Below are 8,168 nucleotides of genomic sequence, written 5' to 3' on the forward strand. Positions count from 1 at the left end.
AGGAGCCTTTCAGGATGTTGCCTAAAAGGGTAAGTTGGGTTTTATGCTTGTATTACCTACCCAATGTTTCATTTTACGCAGTGTTTTGAGTGTTTCATTTCGCCAACAAACTGTCATGCAGTTTGGCGAAAAAATGTGTTCATGTATACACTGTGTAATTGTTAAAAATTAAATAAAAAAAAAATGTCTTTTCGTCCAAAATTCCTCAGTGCCTTAAGACCAATGTGTGTTGCCAGTGATAACATAATTATGGATCCGAGACGTGGTGCTTTACTGTAGGCCTTATAAATTGGCTCAGAGTTGCTCAGCGAGCTATGGAGAGAGCTATGCTTGGGGTTTCTCTACGGGACCGAATCAGAAATGAGGAGATACGTAGAAAAACAAGGGTAACCGACATAGCCAAGCGAATTAGCTCGTTGAAGTGGCAATGGGCAGGCCATATAGCATGGAGAACAGATGACCGTTGGGGCCGAAAAGTTCCAGAGTGGAGGCCGCGGATTGGCAAGCGCAGCGTAGGACGTCCACCAACGAGATGGACGGATGGCCTGGTTAAAGCCGCGGGCTTTCCGTGCCTCTATCTAACTCCAAATTCTATGTATATTCTTATACTGTCCAGGCTATTCGGTTGTGGAACTCCTTACCGATTGACTTACGACGCGCAAAGTTTTTGTCACTATTTAAATCTATGCTTAAGGAGCACTATCTGTCATCTTGTAATTATTAGCCTTATTATAATTTATTTATTTATTTGTTGCTGTTTATCTCACTACCTATAATATAATTTATTTTGGACGTATATTATATGTACGATATAATTATGTATGTATTCGTAGATGTATTGCTGTTACGTTTAAATTTTCTGATCTACTTTTGATGCACCACCTGTTGTAAACTAGTCCTTCCTTCTTTCTGTAAAAAAGGTTGCCTGGAAGAGATTACTCTTAAGCGATAAGGCCGCCTATTGCTCACCTTGTATTTTTTTTTCTCTGTGAATCTGTTTTCTGTATCGCTTACTATGTCTGGTGTACAATAAAGAGTCTTTGTATTGTATTGTATTGTATTGTTCACGGTGAATGCAAGCCGCTGCCAACCGAAGCCACTGGAGGTCTATGAGGGAGGCCTGTGTCCAACAGTGGACGTCCTACGGCTGAGATGATGATGATGATGATGATCTACCTACCTAATATTTTGAAATGGATCTAGTGCTTAGGGGTTCATTTCGATTTAGTGTTTAGGGGTTCAGGGATGAAAAATCGAGCTAGTTGTGTCATATTTCTGGAAAAATGGGTGTTTTCAAATTTTATTCGGAGTGATTCGGTCTCTCAGGTACTAGTAAGTACTAAAAACAATTTGTTTTATTTTTCGTGTAGGACGATTTCAATACACCAATCAAATGGGTGCCAGTGTCTTCGGTGAGTAATAATTTTCATTTCACAAATAAGTACCTACAAAATTTAAATTTGGACGGAACTCCCGGTGCGCGAGTTCGACTCGCACTTGGCCGGCTTTTTACGCTAACTTTCTTTTGAAAACACAACTGAAAAGAATTAACCAAATTAAGCGCGTACAGTCACCAGCACCAATATCTGACACAACAAGCGTGCATAAATATCTGATACGACTCTATTTCTAGGGCCGGAAGGACATGTCAGATATTTTTTCACGCTCCGCTGTGGTAGATATTAATGCTGGTGACTGTACCTATATAGGTACATATTGTACAACTGATTTTTATTCAGCAAATTGTACATTCGTACTGAATGACTGATAGTTAGATATACGTTATGCCAATCCAATTTATGGAAAGTGTAAACAAACCGATTTCATCGAAAATCTTGTATAAACACCCACTGGATCGAATCAATAACACATTTATCTATAATTCGTGTCTTTTAACTAGACGTCTAATCACTTTTTTCACCAAAATTCACTTGTTGTTGTTACTTTAAAAAAATATGGCTCTGTCCATCGGAGGACAATTTTGCCAGTGTCTAGTAGTTTTTGCCGTTGTACGGTAAAAAAAATCTAGAAAACGAAATATGAGAGGTAATGGTGGATGAACGATGACAGCGCGACCAAAATTCACTTGATTTCAATATTTAATTTTCATTTGAAAAATATGCGTCAAAATCTGACGTTATTTCTTGAATGAAACTCATGTATAATCTGTAGTAGCATAGACTAGCGTAGAGATCGATTAATACTCGATTGAATATGTGATTATTATTTATTTACCTTAAAATTAAAAAATAGTTACTGCTTTTATAATTGAGTAAACCGTCTTTGGAATTAAATCAAGTATTGTAAATAATAAAATAGACAAAAATACTTTAATCTATTCAATTAATAAATAATAGATTTATTGAACAGATTAATTATTTTGCAATAGGTTCTAGGTTTTCACATCACTAAATGTCTATGGTCGGGTTAATGGCGTCTTTGTTTATGTTTACGTACCCTTTCTATAAATTGGATTGACATAAACCATACTACGACTATTTACGTTTCAGGCTAAAGTGGAAGATGGTATAGCAAAAGTTACTGTGAGTAAAAATGTTAATTTAATCATTTTCGTATAGCTGGTACCACCTGGTATTTATTACACTGGTGATATAAAACACTATACCTATACACACAAACCCCGGTGAGGAATAGCAATATTTAAAGAAGTACCTACCTCGACACTGATCGCTATCGATACTAGGAAAAAAATGAAAACAAAATACAACCTACTATCATGTAATTGTAAGTATAAAGGCTGGTTCACACGTATTAAGTTATCAAGTACAGTACTTTCATACTAGCATGGTGCGGATGACACTTGTGCACCGTTTTGTTTTACTCAAAAAAAGTTGCTGCTGTCTAAATATATGAAAGTATATTTTAGTTGTAGCCTGAATATGACTGGCGTAAAATATGTTATACGAAATAAATTTAACCTATCAGATTTTTATAATCGATTAATTAAATTCAAAGCACAATTAAGTGAACAAACGTAATATGCATGTAACGTAACGCTGACGTAGTGGTGGGACCTAAATGGATCTTGTGTTATATCGGTACTTATTAATTTGGTAGTAACGAATATTCTTGTAAACTCTGTTTAGCCTTACTAAAGTCACAAATAATATTCCAACCTGGAATTTCACTAATAATTTCATCAAAATTAGCGTAACAGTCGGTTTAATTATGACATTAATTATGATTAATTAATTTATTTATTTATGTATTTGGGCACAAACGGTACAATAAAACTTACATTGTAAACAATGACATCAAACAAAGATATGAAGGTGTTGGCTGAAAATCAGCGCTGTAGTAGGCAGCATATACTTACTGCAGCATAATGCTGAGTCAATTCCTTTTCGACATCATCAAATGTTTTTATTTTCTGTAAATTATGTATTATTTTAAGTTCGATGTCGAAATAAAGTTATGTCTATGTCTATGTCTATGTCTAAACATTGACCAACAAAGTTGCCACAGGTTATTAATTCCCAATAATAAAGTATAAAACGGGTAAAGAAATAACAAACACACAAGATTAAGACACATTAAGATTTTAAATTATTAGTTTTATTGATTCAAGTTTCGACACTTTGACTCTCTAGTCATGTGATATTGACAGCTGTCACCCGCACCACTGTAGTTTACTTTTTAACTTAAATTTCAGCAACTTAAAGCATGTAAACGATTCGATTTGTAGCATTTGAACATGGCGGATGTAGACAATATCTAATTTTGCTATTTCTGTTTCTTTGGCTAGTTGAAGTATAATTTTGATAGTGTTTTACGCGGCGATTAACCTTAACAGTGAACAGTGATCACAAAATTCTATATTGCTCTCGTGTCTAACATTTTTTAATGCGCAAGTGGTCTCCACGTGGCTTCTGGAATTTTACTATCAAGTTGCAAAAACTACAATCACCGTACTTACAACGTGCCACTCAAAGAAAGTTTACCTTGACATTGGCGAAATTGTCCTACTAATTAGGACAGAAAAGCCATATCTTAAAAGAGAAGAAGAAGCATGTAAACAATTAATTTAGTAATAACCTTGGCAATAAGTTATAATTAAGCGTGCAAGTGAACAAGTAAATTAGAATTTCGTCTATTTTTCGCTGAAGTGGGTGGGCGTGAATTATCACTTGACACATTTGGACAGGTACGATTCAGTAAAAAATTAGATAAGTGTATAAGTTTGGCGGAGCGGTTTCGTTCGTAAGTTCTTGTGTTTGAAGAAGAGAGAAGAATAAGATCTTTTTTGAAAACGTCAAAGAGGTCAGAAGACTGTTGGCCGCCCATCTCGGGCTAACTAAAGAACTTAGCTGATGCGAACGTGTAAACGCTTTGGTACTTAAAATTAAGTCGCTTAAAATAGAGTTAAACTAGCGTACATACTTACGTATAAAGACGACTTTGTTTTACACTACGTGTTATATTAGATATAAGTACTATGATTTGGAACGTATATAAGTAAAAAAAATGCTGAAATTAACAATGTAAAAGCTAGCAAGCAAGCTTAAGGTCGTAATTATAATAACAAAAGCGTATGTTAACAGGACATGGACACTGGAAGAAACTTCAACATTGTTATAAACGTAAGCTTGTATTTGCCAGTCTAATTTCCATTTAGGGTTATTTTGACATTGGAGGCCCGAGGCGGTTCTGAAGCTACGGTAAGAAAAAGTATTCTGCTCTTACAGAAATTAGAATTAAAGCTGAAATAGCAAAGAAATCTTTACCTAACTAGTTAACTTATAAAAGTTGAAAACATCCCAAATTGTCATTTCAGAATTTAATACAAAACTGAAATTTACAGTGGACTTTCTGTGGTCGTCATGGCAATATGACGCCATAGTCCATGTCGGAAAGATGTCGGCTCTTTCTATCTAATTGATGATTAAAAAGTCCATTATCTTCGTGCTTTTTATGATATTTCTTTCACCATTCGATTTGTCAAACAATAAAGATGTACCCACACTGTATAATTCTCGTCATCGTCGAGTTGACAAAAAATGTATCCATTATTAGTCCTAGAACTGTTTAAATTTATATTCCAAAAGTCGCCAGATAAGTCACTAAACCATTTTTGTCGTCAAATCTTTTTTTTGGTCGCTAAGACTTAAGCGAAAGTCGTTAGTTGTTTTAGCAACAAAGTCGCTAAATTGGCAACACTGGCGCAGGTGCAGGTACAATCCTGTGCACGCGACGCGCGCAGTTAACGCTGTTCATACATACTATTGATCAACAGGCGTTTACCCGCGCCGAGCAAACCGCGTCTGCTAATTAGTGTAGGCCCCTAAACTATGATGTTTCGAAAATGAGAAACGAAGCGACTCCCTATAAAGAAAAGGTGGGTGTAGTGCCCCGCCCGCCTTCTTTTTTGTTCGTCTTGGCAGGAGCACTATCGTAACCCAAGTTACAAATTTTACGAATTTTACTAAGTTAAAATCATATTTTTTATATTTGCAGGGTACTATATTCGTCCCAGTAATAGATGACAGCATTGTACCAACGGTAATTAATACGATTAAAATCAAAACTCCCCTTCCTCCCCTTCCTCTATCCTTTCTCTTTATCTGGCTAGAAAGCCATGTATTCATTTTCTAGTTGATTTCAGCTCACCAGGTCTTAATTAAAGGATGGAGGATTAGATTATTTTGCTTTAGACTTGGTAAAATTGGTCTTATAAAACTTATACACACACACACACACACACACACACACACACACACACACACACACACACACACATACAAACATCACGCCTGTATTCCTGTGTTTTATTAGAACATAAATTTGCAGGTAGCACCCCCGACTACTATGGTACCATTTGTACCACAGACTACGACGGAGAATTTCGCCATGAGGGCACTTCTCCAATTCGTGACACCAGAGGAACTGAACAGAAATGACTGGCTGGGGTTCGATGCAGCTTTGAATAGGGGAGAAACACAACGAGAGGTACTCAACGATTCACTGTTCACCGACAAATGTTTGATCAAATCGCTTGACAAACATTGGGCATCGGCTAGCCCAGTCAGCGCTAGCCCTGGGGTAGAGCAAGAGGAGTGATCGCTCTAGATGCCAGATAGCAAGGGGTGGCATTTTCCAGTTCATCATCATCAGCCTACAGCAGTCCACTGCTGGACATAGACCTCTTCGATGGCGCGCCACAACACTCTGTCTTCAGCCCCTCGCATCCATCCGCCGCCAACGACTCTCTTAAGGTCCACCGTGCCTCAGAACGCACTACACTACGTTTTCCCGTCCGTGGTCTCCATTCGAGGACTCGTCTGCTCCACCGTCCATCGGTCAGTGAAAGACGTGGCCAGCCCGACGCCACTTCAGCGAACTAATTCTTTGAACAACGTCGGTGACTTTCGTTCTTTGACGGATAATGTGATCCAGTACAAGATAAAATGATGACGCCTTAAGCGGTGTAGACAATCTTGCTCTACTCTGAACTCTGATCAAGGGCTAGAGTTGGCACTGATCCCTGTGGTTGGAGAATCTGACTACAAAGTTTAAGTTTGCGGGTTCGATCCCTGTTTGAAGCAGATATTTTGTATGAGGAATACCAATGTTTATTCTGAGTGTTGGATTCTTAATATGTAGGTATTTTGTACAGATCGATTCACAAGAGCTGGCACGAATGGACTGAATGAGTGAATCGAAGTATCTGCGTGTTAACTATTTGAATACACTTCACACAAATATGAGAATGTCATGCATCTTATATTTTCCTTCAAAAATGTCTAAATTTAATCGGATTGGATGAGGGTGGTTTATGACTTACATGGGAATAAGGCAATTGCCGTATTCTCCTTTTATAACACTTGGCGTCTTTTCAGCCTTACAACGTTGTTATCAATGTGCAGCAGCTGCGCTGCCAAAGGATTAGGGTGCACAGCCGTGCACCGCTTAGCCAAGCGAGCAGCATGAGATTGTCTGTATCGCCCAATTTCTTCCGCAACCGTTGGCATGCCTAGGTACTCGTGGATCTCCTCGTTTCTTGTGAACCACGGCGCAAAAAATGTCAAAATGTCATTACTTTCGTTCAATCCATTCGTGCCAGCAGGGCTACTCCGAAACTCGAAACTCGAAGTTCGTGTCGTGCGGTCCCTCTCGCTCTCGTATCAAACAGTGTAAGTGCCAGAGGGACCGCACGACACGAACTTCGAGTTTCGAGTTTCGGAGTAGCTCAGCAGCTCTTGTTAATCCTTTACTTATCTTAAAGACATTTCGACACGATAAATCATCACCGTACCACCATATTATTATTTTTATGTTAACAGCGTTTATACCTGCTGAGCTACCAACGTTGCATTTTTGTTATTTTTCCTCGATTATGCCATAAAAATAGAATGAAAATTAATAATGTTGTCTGATAGAACACTTCTTAATATATAAGTTAATGTGTCTACTCCAATAATTATTCGTGATAGACTTTTATTTTCTTTAAATACCGGTCATAAACATTAATTTGTTTTTAAGGAATATAAAAGTCTATCACGAATAGTTATTGGAGTAGACACATTAACTTATATATTAAGAAGTGTTCTATCAGAAAACATTTTTAATTTTCATTCAATTTTTATGGAATAATCGAGAAAAATTAACAAAAATGCAACGTTGCCAGCTCAGCAGTTATAAACGCTCTTAAATATCATAACTCATTTTAGTGCGATGGAGGAGGGTGTAGAGCAAGGGTAAGTAAAGTATGATATAAGTAAAGTAATAGTACATTAATACCTATTAGAAATGGGAAAGTTTGTAAGTTTGTTTGTTACTTCATCACGTCTAAACCATTTAACCGATTTAGATGAAATTCGGTACGAAGATAATTTGAGTCTCGGAAAACGACATAGGATAGTTTTTATCCTGGAAAATGGCACAGTTCCCATGGGATATCGATGAACTAATTCTACGTGTTAAAAACATGGTTTGCGGAGCACCAACTCTTACTTGTTTTTTTATGCAAGATGGAGAAAAAGCATACGGGTCACCTGATGGGAAGCAATCACCGTCGTTAATAGACACCGCAACACGTGGGGTATCACAGGTGCGTTGCCGGCCCTTTGAGTGATTGATGAGGCATGCTAGTACTCGTAGGTAGTTATATTACTAACATTAACAACATTTCTAAGCAACTGTAACTACAA

Source organism: Choristoneura fumiferana, chromosome 29, assembly GCF_025370935.1.
Source record: "Choristoneura fumiferana chromosome 29, NRCan_CFum_1, whole genome shotgun sequence".
Classification (NCBI taxonomy): Eukaryota; Metazoa; Arthropoda; class Insecta; order Lepidoptera; family Tortricidae; genus Choristoneura; species Choristoneura fumiferana.